Source organism: Lissotriton helveticus, chromosome 3_2 (genome assembly GCF_964261635.1).
Source record: "Lissotriton helveticus chromosome 3_2, aLisHel1.1, whole genome shotgun sequence".
NCBI classification, from domain to species: domain Eukaryota; kingdom Metazoa; phylum Chordata; class Amphibia; order Caudata; family Salamandridae; genus Lissotriton; species Lissotriton helveticus.
In genome coordinates this window covers 222,477,417-222,492,873 of record NC_136062.1, presented here as the reverse complement: position 1 = coordinate 222,492,873, position 15,457 = coordinate 222,477,417, and the positions used below count along the sequence as shown (strand labels likewise).

At 43.1% G+C, this 15,457-nt stretch overlaps 1 protein-coding gene across 1 annotated transcript in view; it reads left to right on the top strand.

Annotated features, from left to right (window-relative positions):
* LINGO1 (leucine rich repeat and Ig domain containing 1) overlaps window positions 1-15,457 on the top strand; it is a 981,448-nt gene that overhangs the window by 156,943 nt on the left and 809,048 nt on the right. The window lies entirely within an intron of this gene.

Here is a 15,457-nt window from a genome sequence, read left to right as displayed (position 1 = left end):
ACTGGAGATCGGGTTTCTAACAGGGGCGCCAGAGAAACCTACTGAAACATTCATTTCGCCAGACAAAGGTGCGCCAGGAAGTTTCGAGTGCATGATAGAACTTTTTGTAGCACCAGTATCCAGCAGAAATGGCTCTGACACTCCTGAGGCTATTACCTTGACATAAGGTCCATTCTGATCTACTGGAACTGAAACAACTCCCTCTCTTTGTCCATGGCTGTCCTAGCAATCGTTACCCTCATATTCATGTTCGGTGTAATAGTCGTCAGCATAGTACTGAGCTGACCTGGTCGACGCATTATTCTGTTGGTCGAAGCTGTTCATCGAATTCTGAGGCGTAAAAGAAGTTGTATTCTGCGTGAAATTTCCACGGCCCCTACCTCTAGGGGCATGTTGAACACCTCTTCCCCTTACACCCGAAGCACCGCTCAAACGTCGCGCAAGAGCTGGACAATTACTTTTAAAGTGACCCTCTTCCTTGCAATATGCACATTGATTCGGGCCATAAGCGATACGCTGGTGGGAAAACTCGTTTCCTTGCGCGTTTCTCGAATACTGATGTTGCGGTTGATAACTGGGCTGACTAGCCGTACGAGGCGGATAAGCTTGCTGGAGAAGAACTTTAGTTTTTAAATCTTTTGTCTTTCTGTCTACTTTATCTAGCTCGTCTTTGCACCTATTTTCATAGTACTGGGCTGTAGCTAAAATTTGAGCTGACGTAGAGACAGCCCAAGCACTCTCTGAATCTTTCAATTTATTACACAGTTCAGGGATTAAATTATGTACGAACTTGTCTACAAACAATCTTTGGCCACCCTCGGTAGCCATATCCTGACCACTATGATCGGTGAAAGTCTCCTCGAATCTTGTGAAAAAGTCAGACACATTCTCATCTTTCTTCTGCTTGCATGCAGATAGCTTGTCCCAGTTCACGCGTACTTCAGGCATTATTGTTTTCATGTACGCAATAATTCTACCGGGAAGTTCAGCTATTAACGGCTCAGGTTTAGAACCACCAATTTGTCTAGCATCTATAGCGGCAATGTTCGCCCATGAGTCACCTAGTTCTTGGGCATGGTTCGTATGGCGTATTTTGCTCCATAGAGGATGTGGAACAACGTTCCCAAACAACATGTCTATATCCGCTAAATTCATTATACATGAGCTTGCAGTTTGCGATAACTCCATATAATAAAAAGTCGGGTTTTTACGAGGATCAGGCAATGTCTGCTTGAGCGCCAAGACTTCGGATCGTTTCCAGGGGACATGTACCCATACACGCTGGAAATGAGGCAGAATTGGCGGTACTACATTTGCATCGCCTTCCCTCCAAACCGGAGGAACCTCTCTCATGGGGTACTGTCTCGCTCTTTTCCTATCTGATACGTCGTCTTCGTACAATGATCTAGAGACGTTTCCTTTACTCCTATAAGAGAGTAATAACTCTATCGCTTTCTCAACATCTCTGCCTGTAATCATGCCTTCGTGGAACTTAAAGCGTGTACGCCATAGTTCGTTCATTGTGTATGTGGGATCATTTGTCTCCAAATCTTCGCCCAGATATGCACACATTTCTTCGAATACGTATCTCTGAGTGGGTGCATTCCATTGACGGAAAACTTCCATAACAGACTGAACATCATATCTAACAGTATCCGTAATCCATTTACGGGCTAGTTCATTTAGCACTTTTCTTTCCTCGTAATCAGGCAGTTGACTACGCAACTGTCTATTTTCTGTTTTAGGGGTCGTCTTAGGCGACCCGAAGAAAGGTGAAAGCAGACCAGTGACGGTACCTGTCACTATTTGTCTAATAGAAGGAGAAGCTTGCGGAGGAGCAAGTGCATTGGAAAAAACAGGCTGAGGCAAAGAAGAAGTAGAGGCAATAGTAGAGGAGATTGAAGTAGTAGCAGACACGGTATCATAGACAATAGCTGGAGCTGTAGGCAAAGTCGTAGAAGTAGATGGAGTAGGTAGCAAAGATGGCGGCCCTTGAGAAGGCTGCGCCGGAGAAGTAGGAACCAGCTGAACAGTAGCTGGCGTGTGTGCAAAAGCTGTGTTTCGTGCGCCGGGGCGTGGTATAGAAAAACGCTTTGGCGTTGTAGTAGAGTCTAACGCATAAGGTGGAGGTGAGCTTAATAAGTGGGACATTAATGGATCTTTCTCGGATCTTCCCTCTTGACCTTGTCCCTTATTTGGTAACATCGGGTAGCATTTATCTACTGCTAGTTTCTTGCTCCTAAGTATTTGTTCGCTTTCTTGCTCTTCCTCGTTATCCCTGTATGCAACGGCAGCTTGCACCATCGACATACCTCTTTTATTCTTTTTTCGCTAACTTTATTTCTTTCTGTTTGGCTTCTTTGCGCCATAAGCGAAAAGAGTCAAACATCGCCGGCCGGGCTTTTCTCCTAAATAATTTGACCTCTAGCTTATCTAATATTTCTGAGTCGAAACTACCATATTGAGGCCATTTTAAAACACCATCCTTGCGGGTGTATTTTATCCACACTTCATTATATGTGATAGGGCCTACGCCGTGCTTTACGTAGAGCTCATATGTTGGAGTTCCAATCGGAGGAACCGGACAGGAATCCTCTAATCGGGAGTCCTTACTAAAACCAAGACAAAACAAGTTTCCAAGTCTGCTAAAACCAGGCATCTTTGCTCACTAGTCTAGCTTCAAACTTCAAAGGATTATCTGTTACGATATTTCTCGTGAATACACAAGTCCTTCGGCTTTGGGGCTTGCAAGTACCAAATCAAGGCGTATCTCGAGGATACCAAAAAACTAAGGACAAACTAAGGACTGGGAGACGCTCCACTTATACTTAACTGAAGTATTTGAAGATCGGTGACGTCGCTAGAAGACTCGTCTATCGTTTCGCTCTACCAAGGATCACTGGGTCCAAAACAAGGCGATAGTCAGGGCAGCAGTCCTTCGTAGCCGTCGGGACGCGGGGAACCTCGCAGCAAAGACCTTCGGAACCACGTCGACATACAGGGGTCGCTGAAGTGGCTGGCCGTCCTCCGGAATTTTCACACGAAGCTCCTCACGAACATCTGGCTTGGACCGTCGCCACTTGATACCGCCCAACGTTGGGCGCCAACTGAGGTAACGGGTTTTTAGGAACCCGTTTGGTGCCAGGGGATAACACCCAAAGACCTCTGAGTTCTCCCTGTTCCGGACCACAGAAACACGGAGTCTTCTAGTCGAGTCAGAGATCGAGTTTTATTGATAGCTACCAAGTAACAGGTGTCCTAGAAGCACGACAAACACGGGTCATGTGTTCTCAGGAGACTGTTCGTTTTTACAGAACCAGCCTTATATACAGAAATAATAGCTGCGAGCGAAAATTCTTGAGTTTATGATATGGCTATACACATATTTCTACAATTTTACAAAAGAGCGAAGTCATGTAGGCAAGCCCGTATTTTAGATGTCCAATGCGTGATAGATTACTCAGCCAAGCCCGGAACTCCCATCAGATATCGATGAAACCCCAATAAAGGAAGGCACCTCCTAGTCATAAAACTGGCCATAAACAGGGAACAGGACAGGTGTGTGTTTGTAGAAAGCATGGTATGTATGTAGTGAATGGTTTGAGGAATGTTATTTATCCATGCTATCGCATTTGGCCACTGGGCGAGGGGCTGCCCAGACAGGTTTGGCTAAAGGCGATGGAGTCAGTTGGGACAGGTCAGGGGGGAGTCAGGGAAGGTGGACGTGTCCTTTTAGATCAAGCTCGACCTTTAATTGACTTATCATGAGGGCAAGACACAAGATGGATACCGTTTACAAAATGGAGTCTGAGGGGTCGGGACGGAAACTACGATTCAGGGGTGTTAGCATGCCTCGATCATGACGCAAATGCATAGGAATGATGTCCTAATCATTATCGGTTCGCTGACACCAAATTCGTCATGGTACGTTGATATTTTGTGACACGGGTATTGGACCTCGTTATCGGGATGACGACAGGGTCCAGATTTTCAGATCCACAACTCCATCACAACGGGATCCTGTCTGCCAAAATATAAATCCCATAATATCCTATGAGATTTAGATTTCGGCGGATGGGATATTCGTCGACCGTGGTGATGGACTAACCCATCCGCCGATATCTAAATCACCTCCTTAGTATTCTCACTTCATTCTTAGCAACAATAGTGCTGAACTTGTGAGAGGTTGGATTAAAGACCAGATTACGAGGTAGGCAGTCCACTGGGCTGCCTAACCCGTGGTGGAGGTAGGGTGGCGACCGGGAACTGTTGCACAGGTGGTATAATTATGGCGGTCGGACCGTTTTAGGGCCACCGCAACCGTTGGAGAACCATGTTCCCTTGCAATTGCATGACAGTCTGGGGCAGCAATATGATTGGTGGTGCCACTACGGCATCTCCAACCATATTCTGAGTTTCTCACCACCAGCCTTTTCATGGTGGTGAGCACACCCAGAAGAGGCTGGTGGTGCGGAAACAAAGGCCCTGTTGTCCCTGTACACTGGGATGCATGGGGGGGGGCATGGTGTGCCCCCCTTCTGCATGCACCCCCAGTTCCTACACAGCATAGACTAAACATTCCATGCCGTGCAGGAACTTGCTTTGGTTTTCTCATTGTGGCGCCTTTTTCAAAGGACCACCCATCAAACCAGTGGAAAACTCCTAATCTGGCCGGCAGCCTTCAGTCAACTTGGCGTTGCAGGAGCGGGGCAGTGGCGTGCTGCCCATCTCCTTTACCGCCAAAGTCAGAATCAGCCCCTTCGTTTTCCAGCTGCTAACATTTTATTTTGTATTTAAAATAAAAAAATATTTAAAGAAATATATATCCCTTAAAGATTAATAAAATTAAATGAATACTAATTATATATTTCAAAAGAACTAAAAAATTAAGCATTAAAATTATTTAAAATAAATACAGTTCCTTCCCTACTACCCAAAGACGCTAACAAACGATGAAAATGGATTAATAAAATACAAATTAAACATTAATAATAACATACATGTGTAATAAATAAAAAATACAAATATATATATATAAAACTAATTTGAATTTTTTTACAAATAAACATACTGGTCAATTAATTTACAATAATGTTTTTAATGTCACAAATTGAAATAATTAATTAAATACATTATTTGCATAATTATCCATTAATAACATAATGAACACCAAGAAATTAATGAAAAATAAAATAATAAAATAGTCCATTTTATCACATAACTTCCCACTTGTATCTTCTACAAACACAACCTACTACTAAGTTAAAAATGTATAATTACATTTTAAAAAATAAAAATAAAAATGACTAACTACACATAGCAATTAGTCAATCATAACAATGATACCTTATAATAATACAATAGCTCATATATAACAAGTTAGTTAAAATGATATTGATATAAATATTCAAAATGTAATATAAAGAAAATGATATTGTATTCCATGATAATTAAAAAAAGATATTATTTAACTAAAAAACAGTAGTCATACATGCTGCATTTTGTCTCATTATATTCTTGAACTGGCAATATTTTGACAAAATATTCTTGTATCATGATATAAACTCTTTGATATTTTGACAGAATACCAAATTAGAATACAAGGATTCCCTGCTAGCCGGTGCATTGATGGGTAATTTGAATAATTTGCTAATTATCCAAAACTCAGTAGCTAGCAATTTGGTCAATCTACTGCTCAAAATGTATCATAACTACCATGAAACATTTGGTTACCACAAAAACTATGAGAGAAAGGGCAGCAAGACATCTTTTATTTAGCTTTACTTCTATGGAACAATCGCTTAGATGGTCTATAATAGATTAACTTCTATCATTCTGAAAGTTTGTTAAGTAACACATTTATGGTTGCTCGAATAACTCAGTTGCGGATTCATATCTTTGGTGCTCAATACAAATGATAATCATTATATTAACAATTTTTAAAATTGTGTTTTTTTAATTTAATGTATATCCATTTTCTTCTGTTTTTCCTTCTCTTGTATCTATGTTGTGCATGGTTTTACATATTCTTTTCTGTTTCTATCTTTTGGTTGTATTCCTTTCTTTCTGCTCTTCCCTTCATTGTTGTTTTTTAATCACTTCTTGTCTCTTGATGTTTCCTTTTTTAGGTTTTGCCTGCACAGTGCTTACGCTGTGCTTGTGAATTCTGTTATATTAAATATATCTTAAAAGGGACTTACATCCCATCTTCACTTCTTATTGGTCATTGTGCTTGTCACTTTACTTTTCCTCATTTTGATTGGTTGGAGGCATTCTATTTCCTGTTCTTTCGTTTGTGTTTCTCTCATTAGTTCTCCGTTTGCAAAGTACTGTGTTCATCCGCTTGGTGGAACTTCTTTTAAGTGTATAAAGCAATGAATGAGAAAACAAAATAAAACCTGACGAGCCTTACACCCTTGCTTTAAAGTGACAGCGCTGCCTTAGTGCCGTGGGCTCAGTGAGCTGTTATTGTCTTGGGGGAAATCCTCTGACGTGCCTTTTATTCCTTCTCCGCACTCCAGACGAAGCATGCACTACCTCGGAGTGCCTCTAGGGCTCAAGCCAGTACCTACTTGAGTGCTTTTGTCATTGTGTGCACTCCATCGTCCCCTGGCACATGCAGGCGTCCACTTCAGTACTTGTTTACTGTTTACACAAACTTCGTCCCGGTGAGTCTGTGCGAGGGAGTTGGGACCCAGGGCTCAGGCCAGCCGTAATTTCTACGAATGCCACCAGTGCTGGTGAGTACGCTAATGTGGGTGGGCATTGGCTTGTTATAATTGTTCTTATAGTCCATGTGTAAAGCTTGCACAATGCTAATCACCTCAAATTCTAGCATTTCGATGCATTGCTTGGTGGCTGATTAGCTCATATAGGTGACTCATCTGTACATGTCTTTGTGTCGTCTCTTTTACTTTTTAAATTAATTAACTGTAGCGTGCATTATTCTCCTGAGTTAATTAAGCCCACCAATCCCTCTTGTTGACATATCATCCACTTTATGGCATACTTGGGCTACCCAACTCTGGAACACAATGTTACTGGTTTCCCATGTCAGAGCAACCTGACTTGCCTTTTTTCAGACACGTGCCTCAAATTTACTACGAAAAATGAGGCTTCACTCAGCAAAGAACATCTTTTATTTTTAGTTTGCACGTATACTGAATGCTGTACTTGGTGCAGCATCTTGTTAAAAAGTATATTACTTAGTAACAAGTGCTTTATTAAAGACGTCTTTCCAGCCACTTTCTGCATGTTCATGACCCTATCTGCTGACCAGAAAGCCCGATGAGGGCGGATTGGGGTTCACGACAGTTCTTTTGCAGAACAGATGTTCGAGGCACCTCGTTCAGTGATTATAGGGGCATTTCCAGCTGCATCTGGGAATGCAGCTGTAGGATGCTGTTTAACCTCGAAGGCTCGGGGATCAGCTTTCCTAGCAGCCCAGAACATGGCTCTCGGTGCTGCTGGAGGCAGTCGTTCACCAGCGGGGACACTCTGCTATCAAGTGCAGGAGAGGTGGAACTGTAGCAGCTGCTCCTCATATCCATGCTGCAAGGAACATGTGTGTACAGGCATTCAGGGGCATGTCACACCTGCCTGGAATATGCTTAAGCAAAATACCTTTACTCGCACAGCTCCACAGCACTGTTAGGAAGCTTCCAGGCCCTCTCCAAAACAAAATAAAAAAAGAAAATGAAATCGTTTATTGTAGGTAAAATAAAGAATTATGGGCCAGATTCATCAAGCTTAAATCCGCTCGCAAAGGGCCAGATTCTGAGAATCTGTCCCTTTGCGAGCGGTATTTTTGCATTTGGGATGCATCATCCCAAATGCAAAAATCGCTAATTAAGAATTCGCTAAATTGCAATTCTTTGCATTTAAGGAATCTCAAATTGAGATTCCTTAAATGCAATGCATGAAAGTGAAAAAAATAGCGATTTTGCTATTAGGGCACGCAAATTACCATAAAGTACATCTTCGTGGTAATTTGCAAAAACTTTGAAAAATGCACTAAAGTGTATTTTTCAAAGTTTCATGCTGCGCACACATGCCCTAAGGGCATGTATGTGCGCAACATATGTGCACACATCAATTTCAGGGGTGCAAAAGGTTGTCCTTTGGACACCCCTGCACCCTTGAAATCGCAATCTCAATTTGCGAATCGCTAATTGCGTTTAGCAAATTGAGATTGTCTTCCCATTCATTCCTATGGGCCTCTAGGCCTCTAGGCCCATAGGAATGAATGGGGAGATATTCCTTAATTGCGACTCGCAATTTGCGAGTCGCAATTAAGGAATTATTAGAAATCGCTATTTTTGTAGTGATTTCTTGATGCATAGCATTTTGCTATTCTTTAATAGCGAATCGGTATTTTTCGCTATTAAGGAATAGCAAAATGTGTTCTTGATGAATCTGGGGGTATATGCACAATTTCAGTTGTTCCTGGCAGTGAAGGGGTCTACGGTTTAGGTTTTGCGATGTGCTTGTGATTAGGGTTTGCCTGCACTGCCCCTTACATTACACAACTGCTCACCAACTTAAAACTGTCCCCCAAAATGTATTATTAATCACATAGGCGAGGCAATGCATTTACCAATGCTTGTTCTTCTTTTCTCCTCTATCTATGTCCCTCTTTCCTTCTTTGTTTTCTTTTGCATCCTGTCCTTCCCCTCTCTCCTACAGCGCCTCTCCCGACCATCACATCTTTTATCTCCTCTTCTTCCCCCTGTTTTTCCTCGCTTTGCCCCTCCCATACTCTTATCACTCTGCTGCTGTTGGCCAGAATTGAATTTGATTACTGCTGTATCCCGACATCTTCCCTGACTTGGTGTTTTCTTATCAGGAATTTAGAGAGAGCATTTAAATGGAAAAAGAGATTCCAGACAGGTAATACGAGGTCGGAAAAGGATTCTGTCTGTCAAGCCGTATCGCTCCAGGCTTCCCGCCTCATTTCGTGACACTATCCCTACAAGCAGAGACCCGCATCCCCTGAACGGCGCAGCACTGAACTCCCCGTGCTTCTACCGACTGCCGGTGTGACCTTGAAGCAATCGACTTATTTAAGTTGGAGAGAACTGTTCTAGTGGATGATTGCTAGGACAAAATGGGAGCACTTTGCTTGCATGGTAAATTGCACCATCCTCCATGAAAAATGCCTTCTTTTGAAGTCCTTTTAATCCGAATTTAAAGCTGGTAGAGAAGCAATATCTGCTACACTGAAAATATCACTTCCTGGAGCCTGATTTAGTGGTGGTTCCTGACGCTGTGAGGGAGCAAATCATTGTTGTGCCCGTTTTCACAGTAGCGTGGATTATGGTTTAAACACAGGTAGTGCAGTCCCTCTGGAACAGCCATTCAGGTTTGAAAAAGAGAGATAAACAGGTACAAAATGGTATCCAAGACAAGAACTTAGTTATGAACATGTCCAAACAATCAATGTGTCTTGGAGATTTTACACTCAATGTAGCGCTTAACTATAAATAAGGCCCTTTGCTACAATTTAGCACAGGCAGACGTGGCTTCCCACATAACATCCTTGTTCGCCTTAGAAGAGTCCATGCAAACTGAACTGCTTCCTCCTCCACTGTCGCAAAAGGATGAATGCAGCCACAAAGAAATGCCTCTGTGGACAGGCTATTTAGTCTACTTGCCCATTCAGTTCTTGGCTTCTTAGTAGCAAATCATTTTGAGAGGCTACAAGATGGATTCCATATCTCTGCTCTTCTAACCACAGGCCTCTCTTCATATGAGTCACATGAAATGACTACCGTGCTAATAGCCTTGCAATCCTTGACCCCTCTTTGAAGAGTCAACCTTATAGGGTTGAAAGGGGAGTTCAATTTTGTGCATATTTGATTATTGGTCTTGTTTAAAGAGAGAGTCTCCAGAAATAAGTGTCTTCATTCATTCAGGTTCAAACCGTGGCCTCCCTTTTAAAATATGTACCAGAAGTGTTTCTTAATGCCCGCTCCAACTCCAGTTCCTCTTTGAATGGATTGGCTCTGAGAGTGACCGGATTTAAGTCTCTTTTCATTCCCAGTCTTCAGCCTCTATTCAATGCAACCAGTTATGGAGAGAGAGGAAGCTTATTTTCATCCTCATTCGTCCTACTCCTCGGAAGTCCGCAAAATATTCTGCAGAGTGCCTCAACATCCATCACTCAGCCCCATGCTCTTCAATGCATACACGATTCCTCTGGCAAAAGTCATCAACATACACAACTTCAACATCTTCTCCTACACAGATATCAAGCAACTCATACGCTCCCTCTTGGACAAGACCCCCAACACAAAAAACAAAGTTCACGCCTGCATAATCTGAAGTCGCTAACTGGATGAAAGTGAACTGTCTCAAGCTCAGTAACAACAAGACAGCAGTAGTAATCTTTGGCAACAACACCTCACCATGGGACTCCAACTAGTAGTCGGCTGAATTTTGACCCACACCCAAAACCACTCCAGAAACCTCAGAATAATAATCAACAGCAGACTGGACATGACTGCACAAGTCAACGCCATCACTAAATCCTGCTTCCATACTCTGAAGATGTTGAAGAAGATTTTTCAATGGCTCCCAAACAACACTAGAAAAAACATCACTTGTGCCCGAGTCACCAGCAAGTTGGACAATGGGAACACCCTCTACACTGGAATTACCAAGCAACTAAATAGAAGGCCACAAACCATCCAGAACTTGGCAGCTAAACTCATCCTCAACCTCCCACACAGAACCCACATCACACCACACCTCAGGAAACTACACTGGCTCCCTCTACACAAACATGCTCAATACAAACTCTTCAAACACAAATTCAGTGCACTAAACAACTCAGGATCCACAGACCTGAACAGTCACGTCTTCCACCAGCCACCCACTCTGCTTTGCAGGATTCCTATTCGCATACATCCCAAGCATATACAAAACCTGATCAGGTAGACAATCTCTTCTCTCGGGCTTTGCTTTAAAAAGACTTACTCCCAGCCCAACAGGGTTTATATACCACTTCCGAATCAACGCCAGCCTTTTTCCTAAAATAACATTTGCCCATTACTAGTATTCTGTAAAATCATAAAAAGTTATTATTGAGGTATTTGGAGCCTACATTATATATGCCTACTAGCACCACTGCTACCCTTGTATTCTGCCCGCTGCAGCCTCAATTCCAAACATCCACGCCTCGTGATTTAAGAGGCAGAAATGGAAGAGAGACACATTAGCATGGCAGTAATATAACCCCTCCCAGACTTGCGGTGACCCCCCTCTGCCCACGGCGTTCTTTGTGAAACCTCAGCTACCCCCCATATCGGGTAATCAGAGGTCTTAGCTGGTGCATAACAGACGCAGTTTATTTGAAAGCATGAAACATAAACATCACATTTTACATGGTCCTTCGTACGCTCCATGATTTCAACAGTGCATCATATCTATAAAATTATCACACTGAAGCATTCTTACATTTTTTACACTCCTTACAGCACATCCAGCACAGCCCCCTGTGTGACGGCCCCCATCTAGTGCTTGCGGACTCCAGGCTACCCTTGCAATGGTAATTTGAGTGGGTGGCTGACAGGCCTGACCCGGGCTGCAAGTGCGGTGACTGCCTACTGCTGACCCTAAGCTGGCCAAAACGCCTGCTCCCTCAGTGCCCGTGCCAAAACTCATGCCAAGGATACTGTTTTTGTGGCTTGTCTACCTAGGCTACTGTGCTTTCTTGTCTATTTTGTGCTTTTTCCGCTTTTCCTTTCCCCCAACTTGCAGCTGCGATGCCCGCTCTTCGGTGTGGGTGGTTGGGCCAATTTTGGGCGGTCAGGATATGGCTTTCTTGACCTTGCCCGTTTCCTTATCCCCCTTTGCCCATGCCAAGCCCCTTGGTTCATTGGTGGGTTCAAAGTCTGCCGCCCAATCACCTGCCCCCTTCATCCTTGGTGCCAGGCCCTTTTTGCAGGCATTTTGTGTTGCTCTGTCAGGCCTGCCCTCGGGAGACGTTCTTCGCGGGCCTCCCAAGGATCAGGCCTCGCCACCTGGCCAGCACCATTACTGTCTGCCATAATGTGGAAGCTGCAGTGCTGAGCTTGCAGTACCCAAGAGATTCCCTCCTACTGTCATGCATGTGACAGGAACAACCCTAGGATTTCTGCACACTCTTGGCATATGTATGGTAATCGGGGTCAGAGCTACCATTGATGCAAGAAATGCATTGGCATCCGGGCCCAGGTGAGCGAGGGATGCACTTTCCTCTAATTTATAGCTGTGTTGCGCTACAAAACCAAAGTATAATATGTTTAAAGTCCTTGCTTGCATTAGATACCATGGTTCTCTTGCAACACCAGTGGACCCCTAAGAGATCCATCATAAGTGGGGTTCAGTGGCTGATAGTGATACTCACAATGAAGGAGTTAATTCTAGGGATTGACTAGAACCTCTGGATGGTTGGTGCTTTTGCTCCCACTTTGGGCCTCAGTGAATCCCATAAATTCCAGCTTCTGCCTAATGTGCATTTTCAGCATCCCGCACTGGTGTTTCTAGGGTTTTCCTGAGGCATGAGGAGGAGGCGGCCAAGGAGGAACACTGCCCGCTCTGAGATGTTGGATCCGCCCCTACCTTCTCCTAACCCGCACCACCACCTGTTATGGAACTGCACCCATTGCAGAAAGGGTAGAGCATAGTGGCAGAGGCTGGGCTTCATCAATCACCTTGGGTAGGTCGGGGGAATTCCCATCTCTTCGGAGAAGGCTGTTGCTATTAACAGCTATACTCAGAAATCAGATTGCATTGCTGTGTACATACATGCATAAAACTGAATTTTCCATTTCTTGCGGTGAATGGCACTGTATCCTTTTACTATTATGCCAGCAGCAGAGGGGACGAGAATAGAATGGGCAACAACTCCTTTTAACAGGAACTAACAACGTCTAAAATGTACCTACTTTGTCCTCAGTTATGATTTTGATTTGTGGTATTTAAATATCAAACTGGGTGTAAATATCAACACATTGGAGTGAGGAATTTTCTGGGGTTGTGAAATGCCATATTTTGTAATAATACCGAATTAAAATCTGGAATTGTATGCAGGCTTGATGTCTTCGGATGTACTGGAATTTACAAAGCATTTTTCTCTCAATAAATTGTAGCAGGTTTAACATGCTCAAATTTACCTGGGGGAATATGCCCGGGTGGGCGTTTACCGTGGTCCCGGCGCATCTAGGGCGCTGCCCACTAGTTGGGATTTAGTGGTCACTCCTAACTGGAGCCTTTGTCGAAGCCGTAGAAATCAGGGTGGTTTGCTTGCTGTCCTTTTTTTCAGCTACTTATTCTTTCTGAGAGTCTATTGCAGGAATTCTGAGCGATGCTCAATGCTTCACTGATTCTCACTTGCCTGACTGCTTGTTGATCGCAAAAACGAATAAATACCCATCTTAAATTGGACCTAGTGAGTGGAGTCAGAGACCCCACGTTCTTCAGAGTGTCCACGAGTGTTCTCTCACTGAGATAATATTGAGAACATTAGGAATAATGGTGCATTCTGTATTACTCTTGCCACATAAATGTGGTAAAAATCCAGAGACCCTGAAAGGGACTTAATGAATATTCCAATACTTTCTTAGTATGTTTGGACAACGTTCTGTTATGTTCTCTTAAACACACAGACCACAAAAAACAAACAATTAATTCTGTGAGTTACTTAAAAAAAGAAAAAAATTAGCAAAATAGAAAAATACAAGAATGAGTGTATGCAGAGAAAGAGACATATATGAGGCATATACAAATAGAGAGAGATACAGAGAGAGAAGTTTGTAGTAAGAAGAGGAGAAAGAGGCAGAGAGACAGAGAGAAAAATATTTCATATCTATCCATTTAACCACACAATAAGGTATTCTCGTGACAGAGAGGGGGAAAGCATTTTTAACATCTTTAAAGGGTCGCTGTAATGGCTTGTTGTAAACCACTAACAAGGGGTTAATGCACACATTGCTTGCTCCTTTTGTCTTCCTCTATCTTGCTTCAGCCTTAGTACAAAAGTGTGGCATATTTCTGTGGGGTCAATTGGTGCACTTCAAAGTTTCTCACAGCAGACTGGGAAAATCCCCTGTGTATGCCAGGATCCCCCTGGATATATAAGCATTTTCAACAGTGTCAAGAGGACTGGAGCACCACATCATGTCTCCGTCAAAGGACAAGGCTTACCCACCCAGCGTACTTTCCATTTTAATAAAAACCACAAACAGTGCAAGCAATGAGGAGGATGTAGGTGGATCCCAGATCTGGCAGCTATTTCTGTACCAGACCCAGGTTGTCTCAGTGAAATATGTTGCATTTTTCCCAGTATAATATGCTGACACAGGGACACATTTAGCTGCACCAGCACTTGTTCTGCTTTGCATTCACAACAGAAAACCTACAGGGTGTGAGGGACACTATATATGTCTCTTTGAGCTGAGCCCAAAACAAATGCCTTAATTTAAGGAGCATCAGCACCACTTCTTTTCACCTAGGATGAGAGCTGGCTGGAGATTGATTCCAAAGATATGTCTATAGCAGTAATAGTTACCTGAGCTAACTATAACTCACGCCCCCGCAATGCACTGCTTATGACCTCACATATTACATCACTCATGATATGGTCAGTGATGTCACTGATGACACCTCTAAATTACATTAATGCGTGATTTTAGGACCCATCATTTTGCCCTATATGGGCTTCCCGTATATGTGCTTACAAATCTTTCATAGGGAAAAATTAAACAATCAATCATCAAAAATATCCAAATACATTCATATTCAATAATTCATTGATCCTCTACGAATATATCTCATACCACCAAATAGTAAACATTGTGTGACACTAACCTTACGATGTTCTATATTGGCCGCCTATGGTCCTTCATATTACCCAAATGATATTAGTCAAACTGGCGAGTCTCTATTGTGTAGTGGTTTGCAGTCTAGTCTCAAGATTACCATGCACTATTCTTTTATAAGTGGACTGCCACTGTAATGCAGCCTGGGTGGAGAACATGCAAAGTATGCATGAATGTTTGGCCTGCCCGAGACAGTCGGCCAAACATTCATGCGCACTTACAAAGTGTGCTCACCACTCCCCCTGCTCCTGTCGTCAGAGCAGCCCGCCCACCAATCTGCCTCAGCTCGGAAAACTAAAATGATGATAACCTTGTGTTATCATTTTATTTTCCCTTTTCTGCAGTGCTGAAAGGCAGTCGGGTAGCGCTGCTCCACCCTAACGGAGGAGACGCCCCTGACCGACAGCAGAACCAATTTCACGGGGCTGAAGGCACTAAAACGTTTTTGAGTGATCATTGTGTTTAATTAGTCCACTCAATAAAGTTTTTTGTTCTTCAAAAACAAGCTCCCAAATAGGAAGTTTGTTATGTAAAGACAAAACAGAAATATCGCATAAGCGCAAAAAAAGTTCTCGCAGTGTGTGGGTGTAATTGGT